This window comes from Coturnix japonica, chromosome 1, assembly GCF_001577835.2.
Source record: "Coturnix japonica isolate 7356 chromosome 1, Coturnix japonica 2.1, whole genome shotgun sequence".
Lineage (NCBI taxonomy): Eukaryota > Metazoa > Chordata > Aves > Galliformes > Phasianidae > Coturnix > Coturnix japonica.
This window is the reverse complement of record NC_029516.1, coordinates 107,347,112-107,363,528: the sequence shown is the minus strand read 5'-3', so window position 1 is coordinate 107,363,528 and position 16,417 is coordinate 107,347,112. Positions and strand designations below refer to the sequence as shown.

At 40.0% G+C, this 16,417-nt stretch overlaps 1 long non-coding RNA gene across 1 annotated transcript in view; it reads left to right on the top strand.

Annotated features, from left to right (window-relative positions):
- The window catches only part of LOC116652441, a 23,465-nt gene extending 14,913 nt beyond the window's left edge, over positions 1–8,552 (top strand). The window contains exons 2-3 of the long non-coding RNA XR_004305441.1: positions 2,091–2,194; positions 8,388–8,552. This is a non-coding gene — a long non-coding RNA (uncharacterized LOC116652441). The remainder of the gene's footprint in view (positions 1–2,090; positions 2,195–8,387) is intronic.
- Positions 8,553–16,417: the final 7,865 nt, after the last annotated feature.

Genomic DNA, 16,417 nt, shown 5'->3' with positions numbered 1-16,417 from the left:
GGGGGCCCACGGGGTGGCTTCCCCTGTCACGGGCATAGGTAAATCTAAGTAACCCGTGACAAGTTGTATTCATAATAATGTTTTAATAATGTTGTCCGTATTTGAAATACTGTAAATGTGAAAATGAATTTGATTGAAAGAGTGCCAGCGTGAAGCAGTGTATCATTTTGGTTTTGTTTTTACCGTACTCCGCATAATCACTATAATTATGTGTGTTAGTCTGCTCTGTGTAATGGCAGCAGAAGGTGGGTAATTCTGTCGGTAACTGGCTGTAGTGGTTTATATACATTTTGCACCATCCACAAAAGTGTTTTGGAGATAATTTAATGCTGATGATTTTACCTATAATAGATCAGAAATTATTGCTGGTGTTTTCAGAATAGCTATAAGGGCAAGTAGAAGGACAAAGGGAAATTGTTTTAATCTGGAACAGGGTAGATTTAGACTAGGTATTAGGAAGAAGTTCTTTACTGTGAGGTTGGTGAGACACTGGAACAGATTGCCCAGTGGCTGTGAATGTCCCCTGCCTGGGAGCATTCAAGGCCAGGCTGGATTTTGCTCTGAGTAACCGGGTCTAGACGGAGGCATCCCTGCCTATTCCAGGGGGGTTGGAACTGGGTGATCTTAAAGGTCCCTTCCAACCCAAACCATTCTATGATTGTGTGATTCTATTGGGAAGAGATGTTCTCCAGAAAGAAAAAAAAAGAAAACGATGGCCAATAAAACAATAAGAATTTTATGTCTGAGAAAATATAGAGCAAAAAAAGGGCTCATCATTTAAGAAATTAACTAGCTAATAGGGCTAGTATCAATATAATATGGCAGAGGGCTGCAGAAGCTTTCAGATATGTATTTCATTTCAGATTATGCTTAGAACAAATTTCAAATACGCTTAATGACATTTACTTTTTTTTTTGACAGAATAAGTTTAGATGAACTAATCTAAAACTGTAATTTTGAAACAATATTTAACAGGAGCTTACTGCTAATAGAGAGGACAAGTGCAGAAGGAAGTGCAGGTGGAAAAAGCACAGGGTGAGGTAGGCACTGAGTGAAATGTGTGGGTAAACCTGGAGATTCAGAGGGAAGGTGGTAAGTAGGGGGTGGCTGTTTCAAATAGTTAAACAAAAAACACCATTTCTGAGGAGTAACCAAATTGTTAATGGTAACAGCACGTTAACTGGAGCCCTCAGCCATTTTTGGAGAGGATGTGCACTGTTAAGGGGGGCATGAAGCCAGGTTGGATGGGGCCCTGGGCAGCCTGATCTGGAAGGTGGCAGCCCTGCCCATGACAGGGGGTTAGAGCTTGATGATCTTTAAAGCCCCTTCCAATCCAACCCATTCTGTGCTTCTGTGACATGGTCATGGTTCTGAGACCAGCTTTCCCACACCTCTGGCTGTGGCTGCTCCCAGTCACTCAGTTGCAATGGGCGAGCCTTTCTCAGCACCAAAAAGTTGCATGAGGCTTCTTTTCTGCCATGCGTGGATGGATGGTAACTCATTTGTCAGAAAAGTTTGGAAACTAGTTACTGAAAGCAGAAGTGGAGGCGTCTAGGGAGATAAGGAGGCATAGGGTGTAAGACTGTTGTGATTCACTGCTTTATTTTATGCTCAATGTACTCTTCAATTAAGGACTCAATTCCGTGGGAAGGAATACCTGAGTGACACTGCTAGTTAGATGCTTTAAAAATGTCCTCAGTGCTGGGGAAGCAGGAATGCTGTTGCTAGATAAGTATAATTTCTCTGAAAGGATCTGCTTTTTCTTTACTTCTATTCAGGTTGAATGAATTCACCATGAAGTACAAATGGCATGAAAAATTTCAATGTCATTTTAAACTTTGCTTCAATACATAGATTGACAGGGTTGATTTAAGATACGTGATCTATGTTGGATATGCTGTTGTTCATCATATATTGATCTGGCAATAATAACCCGTGCTGCTTTCATGAGATTTAACAAATGTAATTCCAATGTTGTTTGGTAAAACTGACCCACCACTTGCAAATGATCCAGAATGCAGCAGCACAGCTTATCACAGATTTGAGTTAGCCCATACATCCTTCTCTGTTTTCTTTTTTATCCAAATCAGTGTAGCTACGATAGGAAACTGGAACTGGTGGTATGTAAGAACCCCCTTTGGCCTGTTTGATGCAACTCTCCACTCACCTGCCATGTGGGATGCTCTTGCAACAGGTTAGAAAATGATTAAACATTTGCTACGGTGGCTGTGGCAAAAGGTCATTTATATATTTATACCTCTAAAAGTTGGCTAAATTAGTTTTCCAGTCTTTAAAGCAGCCACAGATAAACATATTTATTTTTTTGCCTGAGTGATTTAAAATTATGATTATTGCTTTACTGATTGATGTATTTTTCAGTCAAACTCACTCTTACTGTGCTGACTTTGTAGAATATTTAAGCTATTGAAATGTCGTTTTGTCTTTGTTGGTCACCTCCAGTGTATTTGTGCTCTTTAGATAAAAGTGTTATTGCTTTGGTGTATTTTTCTTGTTTTTTTTTCTTTTCTTTCCTTTTTTTTGGTAAAAGAAAGGTCACAAAACTTGCATAGCACTGTTTATCAGCACACAGTCCTGGGGAAGAATGCTGTTGTAATTTAAAACTTGAATCAAATTATCTCCTTCATAAGCAGGATCAGAAAGTGCACTCAAATGACAAAATATCGGTAAGAAAAGATAAAATTAATCTGAAAATTCAGAATTAGATCTGACAGTGAGATTTAACTGTAGGTGAGTCATCTAAGGAAAGTAAATGGACCGTCATTGTCAGAGTGCTAAAGAACAGCATAAAATTACAAATTAGTAAGTTGCCTATAAATTTTGAGTCTAATCATAATTCATAAAAAGAAGTCATTTTGGTTTTGATTTTTTTTTTCTTCTTTAAAAATCAAACTAGCAGAATGATAATTCAAGTAATTCAACTCTGGGTTTCAAAGCTACAGTAAATAAAGATATTCTATTCTTGGGTTTGTCCCATCCCAATGGGCTATGTATGATTGGCTTCACAGAGATTTAAGCATGTATTTACTATGAACCTAGATGTAGAATAGCTTGGGATGGAAGACACCTCAAAGATCATCTATTCTCTAGGGCAGAGACACTTCCTGGTAGACCACATTGCCCTGAGCCCTATCCAACCTTGAACATCTCCAGAAACAGGGCTTCCACAGCTGTGTAATTTATTCCCATGTCTCACCACTCTCCGACTGAAGAATTTCCTCCTAAGATCTAATCTAAATCTCCCCCCTTTTATTTTAATGCCACTACTCCTTGTCTTGTCACTATACTCCCAAGTAAAATGTCCCTGTCTATCTTTCCTATAGGCCCCTTTAGGTACTGGAAGGTCTCTGTAAGGTCTTCCCAGAGCTTTATCTTCTACAGGCTGAAGAACCCTGACTCTCTCAGCCCATCTCCATAGGAGAGTTGCTTCAGCCCTCTGATCATCCATCCTTGTGGCCCTCCTCTGGACCTTCTCCAACAGGCCCACGTCCTTTTTGTGTTCCAGAGCTGAATGTAGGTGTCATTGCTCTCATGAGAGGGGACTAGAGTTGAGAAAATCATCTCTGTCGACCTGCTAGTTGCATTTTCTTTGATTAAGCCCAGGATATGGTTTGCTTTCTGGACCATGAGGGCACATTGCTGGCTCATATTCAGCTTTTCATCCACAAATACCCCCAAGTCATCTGCAAGGCTGCTCTCCATCCACACGTTGTCCAGCCTATATTCATGTTAGGAATTGCTCTGACCTTACACGTGTTGAAGTTTATGAATTTTGCATGGCCTCACTTCTCAAGCCTGTCAAGGTACCTCTAGATGGCAGCTCTGCATTTTGAATGTGGGGTTTAGATTTAGTGTTCAGTGGGCAGAAATCTGTTGAACACTCCTTCTCCAGGATGGGTTACATCTATGTTTTGGTACTCAGTTGGGAGTGACAGGTCTCTGTAGCTTTCTGGAATCATTGGCAAAGCTGGGGCTGGTTTTGTTCATATGTAGCTGGTGTTTGAACAGATTTTTCAGGCACCACCCACATTATTTCTCTATAAATTTACTAAGTGAAGAGCCTTTGTGCCACTTTGTTTAGATGGCACATAGTTTATAAACTTTGCTAGCTGCTGCTCTGCTATTAACTCTGTAGTTTTAAGACTTCTTTGCCCCAGCTTTTAATCTATACTTTCACTTCCAAGACAATTTTTGTCAGAGATATGAATATAACAAAGAGGATGTCATACAGGCACAGGTAATGGCACTCTGTGCTGTGCCTCCTTAGGTGAGCAGCTCTGAAGGCAGAGAAAGCCAGACCTTAAAAGTTACAAGCCATACCACATCAAATAAGTCCTGCTATGGTAGAAAAGTGAGTTGGTCTGTTGTTGAATGTTAAATTCTTGCTTACTGAGGCTTTTGCTCGGAGCTAATCAGCTGAAGATTGAGCAAAGTGCCAAGAATTCTTTTCTTATCAGTCTCGTGGATTTTAGCTCTGAATTAATGAACAAAATCAATGTCCTCGTGTTATCAATGTGTGAGAAACATTGGCCTTAAAACTACTGTACTCCCAACTTTTTACATAGAGAAGTTTGGACAATTGCATTCCTTTATATTTTTCATGAAAAGCACCAGGCTTCCTCCATGTATTCTTTTTGATAACATGATTTCTCTTTCTTATACGTTGCATATCTGTATCATACCGATGTGTTGTGACTTGCTTATTTGCTTCACCTTAAGTCTTCTCTCTGTATCGATTACATCATCATGTCCTGTGTGGCATATAAGTGATTTAAACATAAGGTCAGGACTGAACTATGCTACTTGCTTTTGGTTGTAATGGCAGAACCTGAAAGCCAAGATGCTTTTCCTTTGCCTTTAACTAGTTTCTTTCCTTTTGCAATGTTTTCTTCTTCTTCTTCTTCTTATTTTTTAATGGGAGTTAATTTTGGACCAATAGAGATGACAGGTAGACATAGCAGAATGCTGGCATGGATAAATAATGGTAACAAGCACCTTCTGAACCAGCTTAGTTACTGCACAGTTGTACTTCATTAAGATATTTAGTATTTTTACCATCAGAACAGGTAGAAGTGTTTTATGTAATCTCTCTATATACATATCAGTATAAAGATACACATATTTACAAATACACATGTGTAAAATATTGAAATCTGCATATGCAGTTATGTGCAAGGGAGAATTTTCTGAGTGTATGCACACAGTTATAAAAAAGGATCTCCTCACTTTTATTTAATGAGTGTCTGAGTAACAAACCGTATGTTCCTTTTGAAAGGGCACTTGGGAACAGTCTGATGTCCAAACAAGAAGACACGTAACTCCTCTGCTCATACTGAGACACGTAGGGTGTTTTGGGCAAATAGGCCTTTGGAAGCATAAATCATTTTCCAGGATTTGTTAAGCTTTTGTCATTCTTAAGAGAAATCATTGCTCTCCCTTTCCACTTTCTGCCAGATAGAAACAGGAATTATACTTAGGAACAATATACGAGAGTACATGCAGTACAGGAATGTCTGACTTTCTTGCCCCCTTTTTTTTCTTTGGATGGTTACGCTCAAGATTGGAAATGGCAACGTGTGCCTTTGTAAAGTGATTTACCAGTTCCCAAGAAGATTATGTTGAGATGAAAACAACAAATCCAATAAGGGAATAAGCCAGGAAGGGAACAAATGCAAACATTTATAGGCACAGGAGTGAATACAGATACAGATAATTCAGGTTCCTCTCTGTCTTGTAGGAATGAAGGACTAGTATTAGATGGTTTTAGACAACGGAGAAACAAGTCCTTTTGAATACTGTAAGTAAGCTCTCTCTTTGAGGCTCTTTTGACATTAAGCTCACTTTATGACAACTATATGGTTATTATTACCTCCCTGCCCATCACTTACATGGAGAGCCTGAAAACTGTGAGAGGGGGCTTTACTGAGACCCATTTGATCTCATGCAGTGGAGATAATGGTAACTTGAGTTCTTGTCTTTACAGTAGTGTAGATGGTTGGATAAGGGAACAAAGAAATTAAAAATTCTGGACATTTGGGGTAGGTTTTAACAATACCTTTTTGTTCATTTGTTTGTTTGCTTTCAATTCCCAGGTAAATGCTAAGGTTAATGACATCATATGCTGGTGTCATTCACATGAGTGGTGATGCTGATGGTGCTTATAAGCACTTCTTGAAGCTTGTGATTCTTTATGGGTTTTGGTTTTCTGCTCTGTGTACCTGTAGCTTGCTACAGCTTACTGGCCTGAGGCAGGAAGGAAGCAGTGGTCTCTGCCATGCCTGTGTTTGTTGGGAATTGGACATGAGGTGACCAATGAGGCTAAATTACATCCCTCCTTAAAGTTATAATTTTCATTTCCTCTGTGTTAGCTAAATTCCCCAGTGGCTTTTCTGTCTGCTAGTGAGAAAAGGATCTTAAAAATTGGGAACATTGCCAGAAGAAGTTTTAAAGATGAGACCCAGACCCATGAAGGAGCAAGACAGTAGTAGGCAAACGCTTGTCTCAGCTACTGTGTTTGTCAGCTGTGACTTTGGCTCTGCTAAGAGGTTGGATGCTCTTCTGTTCCTGTTCTGTAGTAGCTACAGATGGAAGAAGACTGCCTGTTCCTGGGAAGCTGCTCTGTCAGTCCCTAGATGCATGCTCTAGTGAGAATCAAATGCCATGGAGAGCACCAGTATACCTCTCCTTGCATCTTTTACATGACCTTTTGTCAGGCGCAGAAAAGGCTGAAGTATTGGCCTGGTCAGAAGCGTGAATTGCACTTCTCACATACCAAATCAAACCTCCACTCCAAGGTGTGAATGAGATGAGTAAAGTTAAGGCAAAATTCCATCTCTCAGTCTTTGTGTTCATAGAATAGAATTATCATATCACTGAAGCTGGAAAAGACCTCCAAGGTCATCCAGTGCAGCCATCCACATACCACCACTATTTCCCCACTAACCATGTCCCTCAGTGTCACATCTCCACACTTCTTGAATACCTCCAGGGACAGTGACTCCACCACCTTCCTGGGCAGCCTGTTCCAATGTCTCACCTCTCTTTCTGAGAAAAAATATTTCCTAATATCCAATCTGAACCTCCCTGGTACAAACTGAGGCCATTCCTTCTTATCTTATCAATGTTACCTGGGAGAAGAGGCCAACCCCCACCTTGTCACAACCTCCTTTCAGGCAGTTGTAGAGAGCAATAAGTTCTCCCCTGAGCCTCCTCTTCTCCAGACTGAACAATCCCAGTTCCCTCATCCACTCCCTGTAAGACTTGCACTCCAGACTTCTTTCTAGCCTTATTGCCCATCTATGGGTATGCTCCAGTGCCTCAGTGTCTTTTTTTGGACCAAAACTGAACACAGCACTTGAGATGTGGCTTCACCGGAGCTGAGTACAGGGGTAGGATCACTTTCCTGCTCCTGCTGTCTACACTGTTTCTGATACAAGCTGGGATGCCATTGGCCTCCTTGGCCTCCTGGGCACATTGCTGGCTTGTGTTCAGCCAAGTGTGTTCTTTAGATTTGAAAAGTAGGGCAATATTTTTTACTTTGATGACTTTTTTTCTGTCAAGAGTATGGGATGAAATGCACTGGAATTATGGATGAGCTGGGGCTAGAGAGAGCCCTTGCTGTAGCGGGAGGCGGTGCTGGTACAACCACTGCTGGCGCCAGTGCAGGCTCTGAGCTGACAAATGCTGACTTCTGAGAGGAATCCTGAAGACTGCAGAGATAATTGAAGTTATACACAGCCATAAATATTTAATTCCTATTATTGCATGCTGAGACTTGCAGTACTGTCTGCAAAACACTATAAAACATAGCAGCGTAAAACATATCAGCAATGCAAATATGCTGTAAATATTCTAAGGAAAATAGAAGCATAAAATTAACTCTTAAGCTTATTTATAGCCATTGAGCTTAGAATTCTCTTGTGCATTGTGGTGGCATTTTGTAACGATGCCAGTTCAAAATGATCAACTTTTTCCTGGCATAAAATATGTTGTGACTTAATTAAAGCAGAAAGCTAACTTAAGTGGAATTGAGAAAGACTAAATCAGTTATGAAGAATACAATTACTAGATTTCAAAGTCTAGCAAAATTAGCCAACATGTATAGTACTGCATTCTCTCTTTTTTAATGTAAGGAGATCACTGCACTGCTGTTTCCTATGAATCGGGGGGGAGAATTCCCAAAATTTGAGGAGTCAACATTTCTAATCATTAAAATGTAATAAAATAGCTGCTTAATGGTTTCTGGCAGGAATTTGTACTTCTTTTCACTGGAAATAAAACTAGTATTTGGATTTGCAAGTGTTGTGCCATAATTCTTTTGAAAGCTGTCATGTATTTTCCTCACACTTCCATTCTACCCTTTTAACCAGGTTTCCCAGAAGTGATGATTTCACATGAGTGAGGACAAATGATGTCCTCGGGCATGACAGGATGTGCAGTTGGACCACAGAACTCAGCCTACAGTAGAGGTGACGTGAGTCACTCAAATGGCAGCTACTACTTGCAGCTTTGTGAGTGTTTTTGATGACAATATCTTTTTTTTTTTTTTTAGTTGAGATATCACTTTTTTCATTTACTTATTTTAGTAGCAAAAATAAAAAATGTTAACCTGCTTTTAACACTTTCTGTTTTCAATCTGAATTTCTCAGGTAGTTTTTGAAAGTTCTCCTTTGCCCTTACCTTGACCTTCACAGTCTGTAGATCTGGGCTGATAGTTGTTTTCCAGATGCATCAGTATGTTAAGTCTATTGATCAAGGAGCAAGTGAAAGTGCTAGAGTCATTTAGTATTCCTGAACATTATGATGTGCCAGTCATTCCACACTGCCAGAGAAGAACACTGCATCTTCTTGATACATATTCTTCCTTGTGCTCTTCCCTGCTTGCTCAGTAGGTTGCTTATAGAAAACTAATGTATTCTCTACTGAAATAAGAATGTTATCAACTTTTCTAGGTGAGGAAAACTTCTCAGGGGACAGTTTAAGAGGCTGGAGCTGCTGAGAGAAGTCACACCAGTGTGATTTCTTTGAAATAGTATGGCTGGGTAGTGGAGATCTGGGAGGGCTGGCTGGAGGGATGGTACTGAATCTTTGCTTATCTGTAGCTTGAAGGCTGATATTTCTGCTTGTTCAGTAGGAGACGGAACCATGAAATACTGTCAAAATGGTGCAAGTAGAGTTCCAGCTCACATTTTCCTGGACCATGGGCGTAGGCTACTGCAGAAGATATGTAGTGTAGCGGAATAGCTGTACTGCCTATCCCTCTTATAGTATAACCAGAGAAGGGCAAAATGCTGAGTTGAAGTGGTTCAGAAGGTTTTCAGTGCAGAAGCTGTGACTGCTTAGCTGGCTCCCAGAATGAAAGTTGTTGAGGCTGTTCGAGCTGTGGAAGTGGTAATTTGTACCTCAAGACTGCAAGAGCCAGAATTATCCAACCCACTTCACAGCACTAAACCCACTAAACTGGACTGAGGATGTGCAAACAGTTCACTAAATCTCTGTGAGCTATGAGCTGAGCAGTAGTAATGTGATTGCTCACAATTGTGTAATATAGCTGTAGTCTTTATAAGGTTCTTACGTCCAAAATGTAACATTTGGTATTGCTATTTATACCAGGTATATGAATAAAAGAAACAAAGTTAGCTACAGTGATTTCCCAACAGAAATACATCCATGCTGTTGAGTCTGAAAACATCATCCAATCTCATTTTTCCTCTCCTTATTTTCCTCTCTGTTTCTTTTTCTCTCTCCCTCCTTTCCCATACATGCCTCGGAGATGATTATGTTGAAAATTATTCCAGGAGTGGATCTTGCTTCAGATGAGCTGAATAAAACCCTGCTTCAGTGAACAAAAACTCCAATAGATATTCCCAGTAAGCAATTTAACTCATATATTCTCACTCTTTCACTTTGTTAATTTGTTTCAGTCTGACCAAACACTTCAGTGCTAATTCTGAATGTTCTTAACATCTGATGGATGGTAGAATCATAGGATCATAGAATCACAAGGTTGGAAAGGACCTGCAAGATCATCTAGTCCAACCATCCTCCCATTACTGTTGCTACCACAAGCCACTAAACCAGATCTCATAGCTCCTCATCCAGACGCCTCTTGGACGCTGCCAGGGACAGTGACTCCACCACCTCCCTGGGCAGCCATTCCAGTGCCTGAACACTCCCTAAGAGAAAAAGTTCCCTCTTATGTCTAGTCTAAACCTCTTCTGGTACTCAACAGCCAACACCATTTGCTGGCATCACCTTTCAAGAGTTTCTTTTTCCTATAGAAAAAAATAAAATAAATGGTTATCTCTGAAGATTTTAAAAAGCTACATAATAATTGCTCAAACAAATCTGTACATTAATTAAAAGAAAACTGTGCCTGGGACTTCGTAGATCCTCAATGGCCGTCTAATAGTCCAAGCTTCAGAGGGTGTAAGTTCTCAATATCTTTTACTGACAAAAAAACTCCTTGGTGTTCAGACAAATTGCTTTGCAGCACTCAGGCAAAAAGCCAGCCATGCTAAAATGAAGCCCTACAATGCTTTAGAAATGAATTTTGGAAATAATAGTAGTAATAATAAATCTCTTCTCAAGAAACAACAACCTTGCTCGTTACTTTGTATGTCTTGCTGAGAAGTTGCTTTTTCAAGGCTTGATGAAATCAGCTAATGGTGTGCTGTCAACACTGTGATTTTACTTCAGAAGTGGTCTATACTGAGTTTTTAAAAGTCTGCAATGATTTGGCTTAATCCAAACTGAGAGAAAATGCTCTTAATTTAAATAACGCCATCTACAAATGATTGTGCTATGGTGAAAGATAGACTGTGAAATCAATTTATTATAACTGGTACAGGCAGTCCTTTCAGAAGCCTCATTTTAGGAGACAGTGATATGCATTTCTTTTGAACTGTGGTGCACCCTCAACTTCCATTCCCCAGGACTCATTTGCTACATTGATCTGGCTGGAGGAGCAACTTTCTCAGCTCATCTTCTGCTCTCCGGCTGCTAATCCTTCTGGATTTGTCTGTAATTTAAACTTCAAAACACTGTCATGGTACCCAAGACAAATACACTGTTTAGGTGAAGGAGGTGGTTCTGCCTCAGTAGCACGCAGCTTCAAGTAGCATTCAAGTAGCTTCAAGTTCACCCAGCTGAAAAGCAACTACAGTGGGATGGAAGGCAGCGCACACATGTTGTGAGCCCTGCTCACGTCTGACATAAATATGGTATTTTGTATTCAACCGTGTTTCAAAATGCCCCATTACAAGTAGATGCATGACCATACAACTTAACCTTAGCTGGTACTTGGAGTTTTTTATTTACTATTTAAAAGCATAATGAATAGGATGTTACAGTGCCTGCAGTGTGTAGCAGAGTTTAATGTCCTGAGATTCCTGTTAAATATTAATTTAACAGCAGGCTCCAGATCTGTAGTCCAGGTAAAAACTTGTCCGTTTGGAATTACAGCTTTAATTAACTTTTGTTGCAAGTCATCCAGAGGTGGCGGATTTTTCTCTTTCCTGCAGCAGCAACGGTGAAGCTCTGGCTGGTACTACAGATGGAGGATATTTTTACATGACTCTAAAAGTGCTCTCCAAGTTCCCCTGTTCTATGGGAAAGTCCTTGTTACTGGTGATGACAAAATGATATTACATACCTTGTTTTAAAAAGTAGGGGAACGTAGAATCATAGAATCACTCCCCCAACAACAGGAGTTTTCACTCACTTTGCACATTTTCTTTAGGAGACCCTAACCTTCACTGTGCAGTTGTATGTGCTGTAACCCCAGGAACAGAAGAACCCCAGGGTCAATTTCTATGTATTGGTGGCAGTCAGAGCCCTACAGTTTCTAGCTGAGCACTGAAAGTTACAAAGCCAAAACCAAAACTTCTGTGGGCAGGTCTTATCAAAATTACAGTGTCAGGAGAACAATAGTGCTGCTAATAAAGATTCAATTGAAAAACACTAACAGAAAATATTGCATCATTTGAGAGCTGTAGTGATGCAAAGGCAGTAAGCAAATATTCAGTGTTTTGTGTTTTAATGAGGGTTTTTATGTAGTTCTGCTTTGAAAACACGAATATACATGAACAGGATAACAGGATTCGGGATGTTTATGTTTTGTACTAGACATTTAATGCAAGCATGTTCCTAATAGCCATACCTGCTCTTGGTAGAATACTCTCCAAAAGAGAAGTGGAGGACTCAGTATAGAAAATACAACATTTTTTATTGGTTGAATAATTAAATATGATCTGAGCACTATATAAATGTTAATGTCAGTGATTTGCATCTGAATAGGAAAGATTTAAATGTCCTGAAGTGGAGTGGTGCTTTTTCCATCATCATTTTTAAAATGAATGTTTTTTTTCCTGTTGAGAAAGGCAGATTCAGTGTTAACTAATGAAACACAATTGCTATAGGCACGATTGATCCTCACAAAAAGGATATGAAGAAGGGGGTGGATGTTTAGGTGCCTGGAAAATAGAGTGGGTGCATGCACTTCATTCTATGTAGCCCATCTGTGACTGCCCTTCATGCCCTTCATGGGATACTTTGCAGCAGCACCACCTTACCTTGTGGAAATGAGGATAACAGGGAGCATCACTCTCCAGAGCTGAAATTCTCTGCAGCTTTATTTTTTCTTTTTTTTTTTTTTTTGCTGCAGAAGAGACAATGCTTGTTGCAGACACTTTCTGTTTTCCTTTTACATATGTATATTTTCTTTGGCATCCCTGGGGTTTTCTTCTTATTTTGGTGTAAATGGAAGCATGTCAAATTTCCAGGTTGCCCCTGGGAGCAACCTTCATCCCCTCTTGATGTGCTGCTCAAGACCTTATTAACCATGAAGAGTTACTGCAGAAGCCACCTGTTGCTTGTGGAAACACAGTTGGCACATTCTATTGCATCGGTTTTTAAATCAAAGAACTGAACGTGGGTGGAGAATATCAAGAGGCAGAACCACCTCATACTTCTTGTGATTCGGTTGTGCGTGCTCCTGGCATGCTGTGAGACAGGGGCTGGCACAGCCCGTTTCTTCATTTCTAATGGCAGAACTGTTTAAAAAGAGCAGGGTGAAAGATTATGCTTTCCTATGCCAATGAAAAAAGACATGTTCAAAGATCCTGGTATTAATTCTCTCCTGGGCACCGACATTTGAAAAGAAACAATAACCTTTTTTCCCCCCTTCAAATTGTGTCTTGCAGATTATTTCCATATCCTGCAGCTGAGATGCAAATACAATGTGATGGATATACGGAGTTGAGCAAGAGGAACACATTAAATAGCCTTAATGAAATTTGGGCAGGTTGCTCAGGTGTACTTGTTCTGTCTATTTTTTTTATTCTCATTTTTATTTATGACTCTTATTTACCCTAATCAGCGTGCTCTACTGTTCTTATTCTTTGGAGATCTTCCCTCTGAAAATGGATGCTTAGTCCTTCAAGTGATTGGATGTGTCCTCCAAAGGCTCTTTCTCATATAGTGAGCACAGAGAAGAGGAGAAAATCTGGAAGCAGAGCCACGTTGAAGGTGGAAACAAAAGAGTTTACATAAAATAAGCTTATTTGAGGAAAATGTCTGTTCTCAGAAAAAAAAGGTGACCAAGTTGAAGATGAGCCTGTGCTGTATTACATCAGTTGATTTTCAGAAGACAAACTGACAGCTTGTTTTGCAGGCTGAATTCCTTTCCTGGTCCAGGTTCAAAACATTTCTCTAAATGCTGGGCAAAGTGCAGTTGTATGGAAACAGAGGAGTGCTGATACCTCCTTCTGGTTGTGAACATGCAGAAATGCAGATTTACTGTGTGTAATATTTTTACAGTGGTCCAAAGCTGTAATATGGAAAACAAGAGATTTAATAGTCCTAGTGAGAAAAATGATAAAGATGACTGATTTTAGTGATTTCTCCCAGGAGAGGCTGAAGGTTTGGATTCTAGTATTTATTCAAATATTCTTTCTAGAGAACAGGGAGAACTCAGGAGAAAGAGCTGATTTTGCTGCCACTGTGAAATGAAGCAGAGCGATGAGGAGCCACCACCCTTCCCATCCATCCTTCTGCATGACACCTTCTGGGGCAGCTGCTCACCTGGCCTTTGGGGGCCCCTGGTGTGTTAAAATGGGCAGAAGGGTCATTCCAGCTCTACTGGCAGTTGCTGGGGCTCTTTCTGTGGGTGACAGTGAGAGCTGAATGAGGCCCAGAGGCTCTATTGATCTATCTTTTTCCTATTACCTGCAAATTTTTCTAGTGGCTGAAAATGAAGTATGGGCTTTTCTACAAAATACAGTCAGTGTAGGTACCCGACTCTGGCAGAAGACCAGGGCTGTGGTAATACTGATTATCTATGGCTGCATTTGTTCTCAGGTCATTTTGTGGTTTGGAGGAGCACTGCATGGATTGCTTTTTCTCAGAAGAACTTCAGGACTGAACACCTTTTTCTTTTTGTCCAAAATAGGTTAACTGGTTGCATCTCTCTCACAGGATGTCACACTGTAAGTCCGCACTTTCAGCAAGCTCAGGTGCAGCCAGCGAGGTGTGTGCCAACAAGAAGCTCAGCACAGGCTGCAAAACCAGGGCGAGCTCTTAGAGTAACATCAGCTCTCCTGTTAGTGCTATTTAGGCTTGCTGGCTTCAAACCAACCTGCCTGGATGTTTTACTGCTCTGAAATCTTGCCACTGCCATCAAAACAGAATAGATCAGCCTACAGGTGGCGATGCCCGTTAGGTGGTGGGGTTTGGGTCTGCACCACTTACTGGAAGGGTATTAAAAAAAAATAAAAATAATAATAAAAAAAAAAAAAATATATATATATATATAAAAGAGATATTTCCATAATATCTCTTTGAATTCAGCACTGAGGCTGCATCGTCTTCTGGGGTGGTGGCCTGCTCTGCCTCTTATTTCCAAGGCCTGGTTTGGGCAAACACCTTTCTGACTCAGATCTCTCCATGCTGGACAATGCTCTCAGAAATATGGTTTCATTTTTGAGAGGTCTTGTGTGAAGCCAGGATATTCTTTGATTCTACAATTCTATGCTCTTATTCACTGCTTCCAACTGGGACATGCACAGGGTGCTCTCCTTACTATTTCTTTCAAAGAACTATCCAGAAAAAAAACAAGGCTATATTGATAGTGGTTTCCAGCTATTTGGTTGGGACAGATATGGTAAAACATTTGGATCCAGTCCCCAAAATATTGGTGTCTTTTTAGAAGATTATATATATATATATCCTATAATATATATTATCCTATATATATATATATATATCCTATAAACCCGTGTTGCTGATGAATCTACTTGCCTACAGCCTTTCCTAGAGTCTTGTTGTCCATTTTTGTTGTAATTAGCTGTCAGCACAAGCTGTTGACATAGCATTTGCAATAATAATGCTTAATGGATCTGATAGTTAACTGTAGTTGCAACAAGAGCAACTCTTGTAGGCTAGATAAGCCTGTGAGACTAGTTGATATCCTGCGTTCCATGAGCTGAGTTTAGCTTGGATGCTCTTTAGTCACCTTCTGCAATAAGGCTCCAAAGCCAGAGTCAACAACTTAAAGAATATTCAATAAATGACTTGTCAGATATAAAGATAGCCCCATTATGCTTGACCAAAGGCCTGTCAAGCTCAGTATCCTGTCTCTGACAGGAGCAACTGATAATTAGGGAAAGGGTGTAACAGCAGAGAAAGTACTGAGAGACATTTCCTCGGTATGCTGTCCCACCCTGAAGTAGTTTATGGCTTAAAAATGTACTGATCTTTGTGTCTGATAACTCTCTGGACTTTTCTTCTGTTAACTTGTCAAATTCTACTCATGTTTTTAATGAGTGCAGCATTTTGTGGCAATGAGTCTGGAAAATGAACAATCATCCTGGGAGGAAGTCCTCATTTCTATCTGTTTCAAAGCTCCATCTGGAAGTTTCATGTGGTGCCCCATCATTCTTGTATTTTGGGGTACCCCTTCAGGGATTTTGTGGAACTCTAATGATTACATGGATTGAGTTTTGGTGTGTGATTTGAGGCTCAGTATTATGGTTTGTACTTTCTGGCTATTTATATTCCAATTGCTTGTGCTTTATGTTTATTTCATCCTTATTTTGTTAATTTAATCAGTTTGAGAAAATTATTTGGTCTAATTAAGGTAGAATTAATCCAGAGACAGCGATAATTTGAGAGCCAGGATTTGAAAGTAGTTTATTAAATCTATGTGTCTTCAAATCCTTTGGATTCAATTTGCCTAGCTTTCATGCTGATGGATGCTGTATTAAATTATTTAAATAGATGAATTAAATCTGGAACAAACAGAGGCTAATGCATTTCACCCTCAAATAACAACGTCCTGTAGCCAGAGAGCTTTTCTAGAAGAGCTGAGGAGACCATTGGGCATTATATGCAAAAGAGGTGG